The sequence below is a fragment of the Chelonia mydas genome, chromosome 2 (assembly GCF_015237465.2).
Source record: "Chelonia mydas isolate rCheMyd1 chromosome 2, rCheMyd1.pri.v2, whole genome shotgun sequence".
Classification (NCBI taxonomy): Eukaryota; Metazoa; Chordata; order Testudines; family Cheloniidae; genus Chelonia; species Chelonia mydas.
Genome location: NC_057850.1, coordinates 32,304,625 through 32,317,446, shown reverse-complemented (window position 1 = coordinate 32,317,446; position 12,822 = coordinate 32,304,625). Strand labels below are relative to the sequence as shown.

The 12,822-nt window shown below is 40.1% G+C and overlaps 1 long non-coding RNA gene across 1 annotated transcript; it reads left to right on the top strand.

Moving 5' to 3' along the window:
- Nucleotides 1-200: 200 nt before the first annotated feature.
- On the top strand, nucleotides 201-12,621 carry LOC122464408. The gene is made up of 3 exons (XR_006288394.1): nucleotides 201-326; nucleotides 9,742-9,853; nucleotides 10,711-12,621. It is a non-coding gene; the product is annotated as an uncharacterized LOC122464408 (long non-coding RNA).
- The last annotated feature ends 201 nt before the right edge of the window (nucleotides 12,622-12,822 follow it).

Below are 12,822 nucleotides of genomic sequence, written 5' to 3'. Positions count from 1 at the left end.
AGCACGGACCCTAGCCGCAGCGAGTACAACACAGTAGTAGAAGGCAGATATACTGGCCACTGGATTAGCAGTTTTCTGTTCCCTGACTGACCAGAGCAGGGGCTGCTCCAGGCTAATGAGAACACCTGACTCCAATTAACCTGCAAAGAGTCAGGTGAGGCCATTAAGTTAATGTGAACACCTGACTCTAATTAAGGCCTTTCTGATACTATAAAAGGGCTCACTCCAGTCAGGCTGAGGAGAGCTAGGGAGCTAGAGGAGAGGAAGTGTGGTTGAAGGGCCAAGTAATGAAGACACCCTTAAACCATTGGTAGGGGAGCCCAAAGGTAAGGATGAAGAAAAGAGAAGTGGGACTGCTGTGGGGAAGTGGCCCAGGGAAATGTAGCAACTCTGGCAGTGAAAGGTCGGCTGCCAACAGCTGCTGCCATTAGGGTCCCTGGGCCGGAACCCAGAGTAGAGGGTGGGCCCAGATTCCCCCCAAGTCCCCACTACAGAAACACCTCCTGGGAGGGGAAGATAGGCCCCTGTCAGGACAGGAGGCTAAACTATTATGGAATAAGCCCCTAGGGACAGCAGAGACTGTCGAAGTTCTCTCACCAACTTCTTTGCTGGCTTATGATGAAAAGGGCGCAGTAGACTGTAACCCTGGCCCTAGAGAGAGAAGGGCTATGTGGAGGGTTGCAGTGAGCCTCTGAGGCTAGCATAAACTGCCTGGAAGCACGGGACCCACGGGGACAAGGTCTAAGCTCTGCGTGCGCTCTCTCTCTTTCTCTCTTTTTTATATATATATATATATTTTGTCTCCTGTGGGTATAATTTTCAGACACTAATAAACAGTGAAAACTAATCTGTATATATCTACAAGAGAACCCTAAATTTTGCACGTGGCCATACCATTTTTGGATCTCAGTAGGTTTTTTAAAATTTTTCATAATTTGATTTGTGAAGAAGAATACAGAATGGGACATTTAGCTATTGAATTTAATTTCTTTTAATGCCTGAGACAGTTTGACATTTCCAGAAAGTTTTTTAAGCAAGGACACTTTGTATAAAAGCACACAATAGACTGAAGTCGTGTTCACAGAAGAATTCTATAATTCTACCAGCTGTTAAAATTTCAATATAATATCACGAAACAAGGATCCAGACACAGCTCTGCCAAAGTACTTCAGTCCTGACCCATATAACTTTTGCTCTTACCATTCCTGGTGCCTTTTGGTGAAGAAATTGCCCGTTGTCTGAAACTGCATGGTGGGTTTTATGATGTGGATTAATGTTTCTTGGGGGACTAGCCCATATGAAGAGACGTAAAGAACCTGGCTGGGCGTGGGCATGCTGGCAGAGAGAGGGTAACAGCATCTTACAACATTCTGCGTTGGGCTTTAAAACATGTTTGAAAACCATTTGAATTTGACTTAAACATGGAAAGATCACAGCAGCATACCCTAAGTGCAGAAATTGTCAGGGCATCAGGGTTTGGCCAGCTGTGGTGAATTAAGTAGTTCCCAAGCACATTATATTATAAGAGGCCTGTGCTCTGAGGAGAATCATAGAATATTAGGGTTGAAAGAGACCTCAGGAGGTCATCTAGTCCAATCCCCTGCTCAAAGCAAGACCAACACCAACTAAATCATCCCAGTCAGGGCTTTGTCAAGCTGGTCCTTAAAAACCTCTCAGGATGGAGATTCCACCACCTCCATAGGTAACCCATTCCAGTGCTTCACCACCCTCCTAATGAAAGTGTTTCCTAATATCCAAACTAGACCTCCCGCACTGCAACTTGAGACCATTGCTTCTTGTTCTGTCATCTGCCACCACTGAGAACAGCCTAGCTCCATCCTTTTTGGAACCCCCCTTCAGGTAGTTGAAGACTGCTATCAAATTCCCCCTTACTCTTCTCTTCTTCAGATTAAATAACCCAGTTCCCTCAGTCTCTCCTTGTAAGTCATGTGCCCCAGCCCCCTAATCATTTTTGTTGCCCTCTGTTGGACTCTCTCCAATTTGTCCACATCCCTTCTGTAGTGGGGGGACCAAAACTGGACGCAGTACTCCAGGTGTGGCCTCACCAGTGCCGAATAGAGGGGAACGATCAAGTCCCCCGATCTACTGGCAGTGCTCCTACTAATACAGCCCAATATGCCGTTGGCCTTCTTGGCAACAAGGGCACACTGCTGACTCATATCCAGCTTCTCATCCACTGTAATCCCCAGGTCCTTTTCTGCAGAACTGCTGCTTAGCCAGTCGGTCCCCAGCCTGTAGCGGTGCATGGGATTCTTCCTTCCTAAGTGCAGGACTCTGCACTTGTCCTTGTTGAACCTCATCAGATTTCTTTTGGCCCAATCGTCCAATTTGTCTAGGTTACTCTGGACCCTATCCCTACCCTCCAGCATATCTACCTCTCCCCTGAGTTTAGTTTCACCTGCAAACTTACTGAGGGTGCAGTTAATCCCATCATTCAGATCATTGATAAAGATGTTGAAGAAAACCGGCCCCAGGACTGACCCCTGTGGCACTCCACTTGATACCAGCTGCCAACTAGACATCAAGCCATTGATCACTACCCGTTGAGCCTGACAATCGAGCCAGCTTTCTATCCACCTTTTAGTCCGTTCATCTTATCCATGCTTCTTTAACTCGCTGGCAAGAATACTGTGGGAGACCGTATCAAAAGCTTTGCTAAAGTCAAGGAATAACACGTCCACCGCTTTCCCCATTTCTACAGAGCTAGTTATTTCATCATAGAAGGCAATCAGGTTGGTCAGGCATGACTTGCCCTTGGTGAATCCGTGTTGACTGTTCCTGATCACCTTCCTCTCCTCCAAGTGCTTCAAAATGGATTCCTTGAGGATCTGCTCCATGATTTTGCCAGGGAGTAAAGTGAGGCTGACTGGTCTGTAGTTCCCCGGGTTCTCTTTCTTCCCTTTTTAAAATATGGGTACTATATTTGCCTTTTTCCAATCATCCGGGACCTCCCCTGATCGCCACGAATTTTCAAAGATAATGGCCAATGGCTCTGCAATGACATCAGCCAACTCCCTCAGCACCCTTGGATGCATTAGATCTGGACCCGTGGACTTGTACATGTCCAGTTTTTCTAAATAGTCCTTAACCTGTTCTTTCACCACTGAGGGCTGCTCAGCTTCTCCCCATACTGTGTTGCCCAGCGCAGCAGTCTGGGAGCTGACCTTGCCTGTGAAGACCGAGGCAAAAAAAGCATTGAGTACTTCAGCTTTTTCCACATCTGTCACTATGTTGCCTCCCCCCTTCAGTAAGTGTCCCTGACCACCTTCTTGTTGCTAACATACCTGTAGAAACCCTTCTTGTTACCCTTTGCTAGCTGCAACTCCAATTGTGCATTGGCCTTCCTGATTATACCCCTGCATGCTCTAGCAATATTTTTATACTCCTCCCTAGTCATCTGTCCAAATTTCCACTTCTTGTAAGCTTCCTTTCTGAGTTTAAGCTCCCTGAAGGCTTCACTGTTAAGCCAAGCTGGTCGCCTGCCATATTTTCTATTCTTTCTGCACATCAGGAGGCATAGGCCTGGCTGACATTAGGTGCCAGCTCCTCTGTCGTGGAAAATGTTAGTTGGAAAAACCCTCTTTTGCAACAGATTTAAACGTTGGTTGCACAACCATGCTTTTCAGATAAATTCATTTAGAAACCGGACTCACTGAAACCATTTTGAACTCTTAGTGTAAATACCTGACTAGGGAATTTTGTTAGGCAGTAGGACTTGTAGATTGATGAGTGGACCCTACCCTATTGTGAGGCACCACACCTGTTAAAGATCAAATTTATTGTCCTTTGTGTCATCAGACCAGATTTGAATCCAGATATCCAGAAAGAAAAAGACAGTGCATTTACACATGTTCCGCCTCACTTCTGGAGTGCAGTTTTTCAGTTGCTGCATATTTAGCACCTGTTAGTTTCCTCCACCAACTCTGTCATTTAATTAGAACCTGTCATAAGAAAAAAAAATCTTCAAACTGAAGAAAACCAACAAATATATATCTTGCCCTGGGTGGTTATTTTTTATTTGTTGCTTTCCTTCCAATTCCTCTCAAGAAGTGGGGGACCATTGTTTTTCTGTTTTAAATATTGCATTCCACTGACATGATCTGTTTATTATTTATCTTACTGCTAACAGTGTTAAAATTAAACCTTTTGTGATTAAGCAGCATCCTGTGATTATCATCACACGATCAAATTAGGGACTATCATCTCCAACTCACAACAAAATATTGTTCCTGTTTGTTATGTTGAAGGGCAAGTAGAACCTATTCACGTCTTTCTTCCCACATCCCTTTATTAAAACAGGAAAATACTGATATAATGCACATTTCCTACAACTAATTCTTGTCTAATAGTTTCCACTTTGGGATTTGAAACTCAGATTTCTGTGGATGAGGAATGTGGATGACTAGGTTAAGCCCGAAAGTTCTGTGCACGACAGAGCTCTAATGGAGTTACAGTGGAGTGGAGTGGGGTGCATAGCATCTCCTGCTGTACTCCCAAGCTGCAGCAATGGTCCTGGGGCATGTTGGGTTGCGAGGTCCATAGCCCCCATTTTGTTCACATGCATCTTGACCATATTTTCAAACTTTCAAGTGGGTCACTGTCTCTGCCCACTGCTAATTTCCCCCCCGCTCCCTCCCACATTATTTCCCCCATGTTTTGTGTAATACTTGATCCTATTTCCTGTAGGGGACTCCTTTACTTATCTGCCTTCACCTTGGTTAGTTCCAAGTCCTACCTTACTTCTTGCTCCTCTCTTATCTGTATTCTCCCTCTTTTTCTTTTTCTTTCTTACCTCTTTGGGTCTCTTTTGCCTATCCCTCGTATTGTTTCTCACTCAGATTCTCCTCACCTCTTCCCTCTTAGTCATCTTCGTATGACTTATTTCACATTTGTGTATGACCATTAGGCAATATTGTGAGACAACGCTGCCTGTGATTCCAGGAATACACTGACAACATACAGCTCTATGTATTTCCTTCCAGCATAAACTGTTTCCCAGGTATCTCCGTGCATGTATCAAAATGCAGTCAAGATAAAGAACAGCTGCTTCAAAATGAACTCTGAAACAAGTGAAGTGATACTAGCTAGAAGAGATAAATGCTTCAAGAAACTGACAAACTCTACCATTCAACTCTGCCTTCCAGTAGTTAAAATCCTGGACAGTTTTGACTCTGTTCCCTCAAATAAACAGAAGTCACTAAATCCAGGGCACTAGATTGGAGTCAGGAGACCTTGGCTTCTATTCCTGCTGTAAAAAGAAAAGGAGTACTTGTGGCACCTTAGAGACTAACCAATTTATTTGAGCATAAGCTTTCGTGAGCTACAAATTGGTTAGTCTCTAAGATGCCACAAGTACTCCTTTTCTTTTTGCGAATACAGACTAACACGGCTGTTACTCTGAAACCTATTCCTGCTGTGTTATTCTGAGCAAGTTACATCAACTTTCTGCCTCAGTTTCCACATCCATAAAATGGGACTAATGATACTATCCTTAGGAAAATCATTTGAGATCTACAGACAAAAAGTTATATAAGAATGGAGTTGTTGTTGCTTTAATTTGCATGATGACTCACTCTGTTCCTGGTGGACAATGACTTGGCAACAGTACTGTGCATTCAGCACCTCCAGCTTGAATTAGTGCATTCTAAGTTGGCGTTCTGCAGTCTGCAATGGCTCCCCCATCCCTGCTGCAGCAACTTCATGTTTGTGGTACCGACCTGTAAGGCCCTTGATATACTAAGCCCATGCTATTCCAAGGATTGATTACAACTGCCTTGCATTCATCTTGCTATGACTAATAGAGCCCAGATATATGAACTAGAGGTATGCTCTTCTCAACAGCAGGTACAAGGATCTGAATATCCTCCCAAACAACAAGGAAGAGTCCTACACTTGCCATCCTCAGGTCCATGCTGCTTTGTCATAATAGTCCCTAAAAAGCCAGCGCAAAAAACCTAGCAGTCTACTCAAATGTAGAAGTAAATCATTAAAAGGAAAAGTAGCCTGGAGATCATATATAGTTTTAATGAGGAGCACATAGATTGTCAGGGTCAAGTTGTTAATAAATATAAATCACTTTATAAAGGGACTGTTAGAAAGGAAAATGGAAAACTGAATGTCCCTTCTCACAATTAGAGAGACAAGGTGGGTGAGGTAATATTTTTTTTTTTTGCACCCACTTCTGATGGTGAGAGAGAGAAGCTTTTGAGCTACACAGAGCTCTTCCTCAGATCTGGGAAACGTACTCAAAGTGTCACAGCTAAATACACGGTCAATGCTCTGAGATGGGACGCTTTACTTTTTCATCCACTTGAATAAAATAAAACTCCAATTTCAATGAGACACCAATTTTGTCCTTCCAAACCCAGATAGCCCTGTCATAGCAGAATGGCTGGTTCTCTTATTACTGTAGGCAAAACTCTTTATTCAAGATTTGCTCATAGGAAGCTTCATCCAAAGCCTACTGAAGTCAATGGAAAGACTCCCATTGACTTCAGTAGCTTTTGGATCAGATCCAGAATGAGGATTTGGGTCTGAGCATTAACTCAACCGTTGGCATTATGGTCTATGGTATCACTGCAGTTCCTGCAAAAGAGAACTAAATCCTCATGCTAAAAGTCCTTATACATTCTTCATCAAAAATCACTCTCCCATTTTCTTTCTCCCCCAATTAAAAATATTTTAAAAATTTAATTAATATTAATTAATATTAAAAATGTTAAAAACAACATGAAACTAATCATTTAAAATGATGTATTCATGAAATAGAAGTTGTGAGAGTCACACAGAGGCATCAAACCATTCTAAACTAGCATGCTTCTGTTTTATAAAATCACTGAAGTCACCTGGGGTCTGAGATGTTACATGTCAAGTTTTAGCCTGCAGTGAATTTTTTTTTACAGCTGAGTTATAAAACTCTGAAAAATAGAAGTGCTGACATAATCTGAACTAGCGTTTCCTGAAGGGTGATGCTATAATAATATTCTAGGAGTCAAATAAGTCCCATTGTGAGAGTAATTTGTCATTCTAACTCTACTGGCAAATTTGTAGAGGTCAGTGAAAACTATTTGTCAAAGTTAAATATATCAGCTGTTTAAACTTTTATTTCCAAGATATGAATAATTAGATCATATTCGGAGCTCTGTGTTCCATTTTTTAAAGTAAAATGTAGTTTTGAATTGAACAGATGGAGAAGAGTGTCTAAACAGTCTGAAATTGTTTGTCTAATTTATGCTGAATTTATGCAAAGTTTCATTCAAGAGAATTAGTGTGGCCTCTTATAAAACACATTAAACAAAGGTCTAATATTCAAAACACTGCAGAAACCTTAATGATACTCAGATTAACATGAGCATCACTCCATTAGTGGTAAATATGTGTATCCCAGTCTTTCAATTTGTTCTTCTTTGAAATGAAATTAACTGCTTGTTGTTATACACACTAACATAGGTTTGCGCATTTCAAATTGTCATACATATAGGTGAAAGCCAAGGGCCCAATCTAGCAAGTTCCCCTTGCCTGGAACTCTTGTTCAATTTAATAGATCTTCCACACACCGTTTGTTTACAAGATTGGGACATAAGGCTGATGTGGGAACTTGACATGAGAATTCTCTGTTCTGCCTTTGCAGTAACAAAAAGTGTTGGGGTTTTTGTTTTTTAAACAGGTAGTTCTGTTATCACCTCTTTAAAAAGCGATCTTTGATACAAATATTTCCTGATGCAAAACTTATTTCACTTAACTGCAATATCAGAATTTAGAGAGTTTTGCAAGGCCCTTCCTTCATTTAAATTATGTGAACTCCGGCTCCCTTCATTCCCCTCATCCCCAAAAATTCAACAATGGGTTTGTTTTTTTAAAGAGTCTCTGACAGGGAAAGGGAGAGGGTCTAGCTAGCCAGATGCTGAGTTCACAAGAAGTTTTTTTTTGTTTTGTTTTGTTTTTTGTAGATTCATGAGTTCTAGTTTAACCAAAGTAACACTTAGATGGCAGAAGTCCTTCCATGCAGCTTTATAGTCAGTAAACCACAACACACAAAACAAATATACAAGCTATAGAATAGTTATGTCTTCCCAAAGGTTCCTGACTATTGATCAGAAAAAAACAACAAAAAAACCCATCCACAAGCTGGAATCAATCTCCTCTTTAAGGTCCAGAGCATAACTAAATTCAGCTGAAACCTAATTATCTCACAGCTGGGAGAATCTCTGTGTGCCGACTCTGAACCTGTGCTGGAGATTAGCCCACCCCGCAAATGCAAAAAAAAAAAAAAAAAAAAAGTAGTAAAAACCACCAGACCTGCCTGCTTCAGAGTAGCCTGCCTTCAGGATATCATGAGGTCATGATGTAGCAGGGGTGTAGGGTCCCGCCCCTTTAGAAACAAAAAGTCTATGTCCTGTCACATATACTCTAAAACATACTGAAGTGATCTATTAATTCATTACCTCATCAACTGTGTAGTATTAATTATATTCCCTAAGAAGGGTGTTCTGAGATTAGTGAATTAAAATTAGTAGAATGCATGGGAGTGCCTCCCATGGAAGGCATTGTAGAAGTATTATTACTTATATCTATAAGCAATACCAAAATCTGTCCTGTACCTAAAGCAATTATCCAGTCAATTACAGATGTCAAAACTATATCCTGCTTCCTTTCTATTGGAGACAAAAGTCCTCGTGAAGCAGCTTGCGTATTAATGAGTTAATAATGTAATACCATGCAGTTGAGACTAAACCTATCCATACTTGTATAAACATAAGTTAATAGTACAATAAACATACTATTAGCATGTTACATATGAAAAGCTTAGAATATGGTTTTATGAACTAAATGTTTTTACAAGATTACTAACAATTTGTTCTAAGGAAATCGTGATTTTATGACCAGATAATAACCAAAAGGTGGCAGTATTCTATTCAGTATTCATTTGCAAAACAATTTGAAGAGATGTATTTATTTATTGACATTTTATCTGCTTCTTCCACAATAAGCAGTGAAATGAAAGCATATGTAAAAAAATATAGCTTTCTTAGAAAGAAATGTTTAGAATTCGGTTACACTGAGCAATATTTCTAATTTATAACTGAACGCATGCAAAATAACAATAGGAATTTACAATAATTTGTAATATTTATTCTATATTAAATGTTAAGAATCTTGTGTATCCTTGATGTGTCTATTGCCAGGTAAAGGTGGATTTGTATAGAGCTGAGGCCTGACCTGACCTGAGTAATTAACACATGGAGGGAGGCGTCATTTCTTAGAGGATAGAATTAGTGAGGTAAACAGATCATTAGGCTGAAAACAGAACTTTTTTGCTAAATCAGATAAGTAAATAGATAAGTAGGCTAAAAAGACAGAATGTCTGAGCCAGTTAAGATAAGAAGGAGAACACATAGGGAACCATGTACTAACAATGGACAATATAAGTTAGTAATGTAGAGATGAAGTAAACTGTAGGTTGAGCATGGATAAAGCATGCTGCATAGGGACTGGTTCCTGCAAAATAATCAAGCCAATCCAAAAACATTTGATGCAATGTATAAGTAAATGGAATGGAATGTGTAAATGTATATAAAGGAAGAGGTTTGTGCGATGCTCTATACCTGCCCCCTATTTCTGAATCTGATCAACTCAGCATAGCTCTGCTGTATGCCAAATAAAGGAACCTGAGTAATGAAATCTGGAATCAAACTGAGTTGGTTTTTTTTTTGATCCCAGAAAACTGGATGTAGTGTTCGCCCAGAACTGGACAAGGTTTTCTGGATAAGCCGAGTGGAAAATGTCTCGGAGGGAATCCCAACATTGTGGTCTAAGTATCATTATGGAACATGTAAGATCATTGGAGCTAGTGGTTCAAGTGCTGGCAGGATTGACCCCTCTTACTCTCTGAAGGAGATAAATTGAGCTCCATGCACTCTTAATGTGAACAAGGTCTACTGGATAAAGGACTGTTCTCTTTGCATTGTCCTAAAGATCCTATGGCACTTTTCATAAAGAGAGGGGTGTACCCCTGGGTCTTTGGCTCAAATTTTCCCATTGTTACAGTACACTGAAGAACTGTGGAGGCAGCTGGTTACCTGACTATCACCCCATAGGTAGTTCAGCTGTATTTCAGAGGTGAAGTTTGTAAAATGCTTTGAGGTCCTTTGAGATGAAAGTTTTGGTAGCAGTGTAAAGTATTACTCAGGGGAGAATGCTTGCAGGTGAAATGGGTGTTGTTTAACAACTGATTCTGTATCATTGCTGCTTTTGTGCTATAATAGTTCTATAATTACTTGTCCATTTTACTTTGTCAAGCCCAACACAATGGTTACATGGTTTTAATTTAATACAACTTCTAAAAACTCCCTTGATGTTTCAAAGAAAACAAAAATGGGTAAGACTCAAAGACATCTCTCCAAAATGCTGGCCAATGTACTTATCTATTGGGCATGTTTTGTGCTTTCCAGTGGTGAAAAACATTCTACGTGGGATGGAAGAAAATTTGATTCAAAGAGCAGGAGCAGGGAAATATGATTTTAATGAGAGTGACATTTAATATAGTTCCATATTCAGGCCCCAATATGGATCTATATCCATATATCCTCCTTTCAAGTCACGCAAGACTGTAAAACTCAGCTGGTGTGATTCCTCAGAGAGCTGGAATTAATAGGACTTGAAGCTCCATACTTCTCTCCTCTCTTTCAGCACTTAATTCTCTGGAGAGATTGGCATGTCACAGTGACTGAGTCTACGGAAGTTGTTTCTTCAGTAAAGGATAGAAGACATCTTAAGATATTGAAACAATTCACATTCTTGGAGAAAAAAATTCATACTCTTGGTCCTCAGTTTAATATAATTGATGAGAAGCTTGTTCCTTGATTCCTACCAGTGTTAATCCACCAAGAAAAAAGTGCTGTTATACTTCGTTATTTATTTTAGCAAACAAATTGCACTGCTTTGTAATTAAACCCATTAAACCCTTCTGGCACCCCATCATGTCTTTATTATATTATTTGTTTATCTAGAAAGGTGGGCAAGCTAGTGATGTTGTGGAGTTCATGAGCTGTGCAATGCACTGGGCCTGGAGGAGTAATAATAAATAACTACACAAGATGCAGAGCAGTGGAGAATCAGGCCCATGGTTTATATCTGGAGGAGGAGGAGGAAGTCTCTGACGCACTGTTAGAGGGTTGATAGGAAAGGTGAAATATTTGGTTCATATAGAGAGAGTAGACTGTGACGTACAATAAATAGATTTTGTTTCTAGATTGTGTGTGTGTGTACTGAAGTGTGCAGAATCAGATCTGCTGCTTTGTGATCATTTGTGTGATCGGAGAGGGTTGATGTTCTGGTCTGTATATTATTTATATAAATCTCTGTGTGAACTGATACGATAGTCTGGGTGTTCATCACATACACTAAAATACACAGTGTTAAATACAATGTAAAGGACTGTTCATACTTAAATATGGCAGGCAGAGAATCGATATATGGTGGCTAATAACTGATGGTTAGTAAACTGGAGAATGGTTTGTGGGCCACATGGTGGGTGGGGATTTGTCAGGGTTTTTAGCTCATATTGAAAATACATATGATGTGGGATGGATATAAGGAAATTTCTGATCTGATGCTTCGCTGAGGATGTTTCTTTGTAATGTGCAATATATTTCACACATGTACATTTATTTAAGAAAATGCATGAAGCACGTTGGAATGGTTATCAACCTTCTCTTTGTTGCTCATTTCCATACCTTTAAATATTTAGATTCTTAACTAACCCTTCGTGATAATAATCATTCATAGTTATAATCTTAATGTAAGTTACTAAGCTCTTTATCTGTTAAGAGTAACACAAGCTTATTGACTTGGATTAAATTCAGCATTTTCTGGAATCTACCCCACCCAAGGGGAGGATGCAGACACATTTGCTGTCTCTGAGTTGGTATGTAGGATACAACCAATGTGCACCCCCAATGCAGGGGTTTGCTCATAGGCATAGTTTGACGTCTATATTTCTGGGGGGTGGCAGCTCCAGTCAGGCCACGGGACCATGTGTAGGGGGGCAAATTCCATGTCTCTCCGAGGCAAGCAGTTAGGGCGGGGGGCAACGCCTCTTTCCCAGCTATGCCCATGGGTTTGCTTCCCATGTACTCATGGAGCTAAAAGTACAGATTTGCCCCTCCTGTGGTTTACCTTAAAATACTCCCTGCCTATGCACTAATTCTTGGGAGCTGCTGCAAAGTCTAGTTCTGCTATGCACAAGGGATGTGGAGTCCATCATGAGTCTGTTCCACAGTCACCCCCCTTGTATGAATCATAGTGCCTCTGCTTTGGGGGCCTTCTATGGTATATAGACTGCTTGGTGAATTTCACCATTTGCACTTCTGAGAAAAGTAAATAATTTGCAATTAATCAGAATGGAATTCCTTTTATGTTACAAGACCTGTTTTGGCCTATCAAGTAAATATTGAAACTAATATGTAGTTTTGATGTCTATGATCCCTGCCAGTTGATATGGATTTGTTTTGTTGGTTTTATAGTAGACCTTTTTGTGGAGAAAATGTTCTTTACTGTTTTATATTTGTATTCTTATCAGCTATTTTCTCCAGTTTAATTTTTCATTGACAAATGATAGACAAGTGTTTAGTATTCTTTTTTAAAATGTTGGAAAAGTATGTTAAATAGTTAAAAGGTAAAAAATGCCAATAAAATATTAATAATCATTGTATACCTTTTATTTAAGATTAATATCTGGATATAAAATGAAAAGAAGTAGGTTCTAGTACATTTTGTGGTGGTTAGGGATTTTGGTACTGT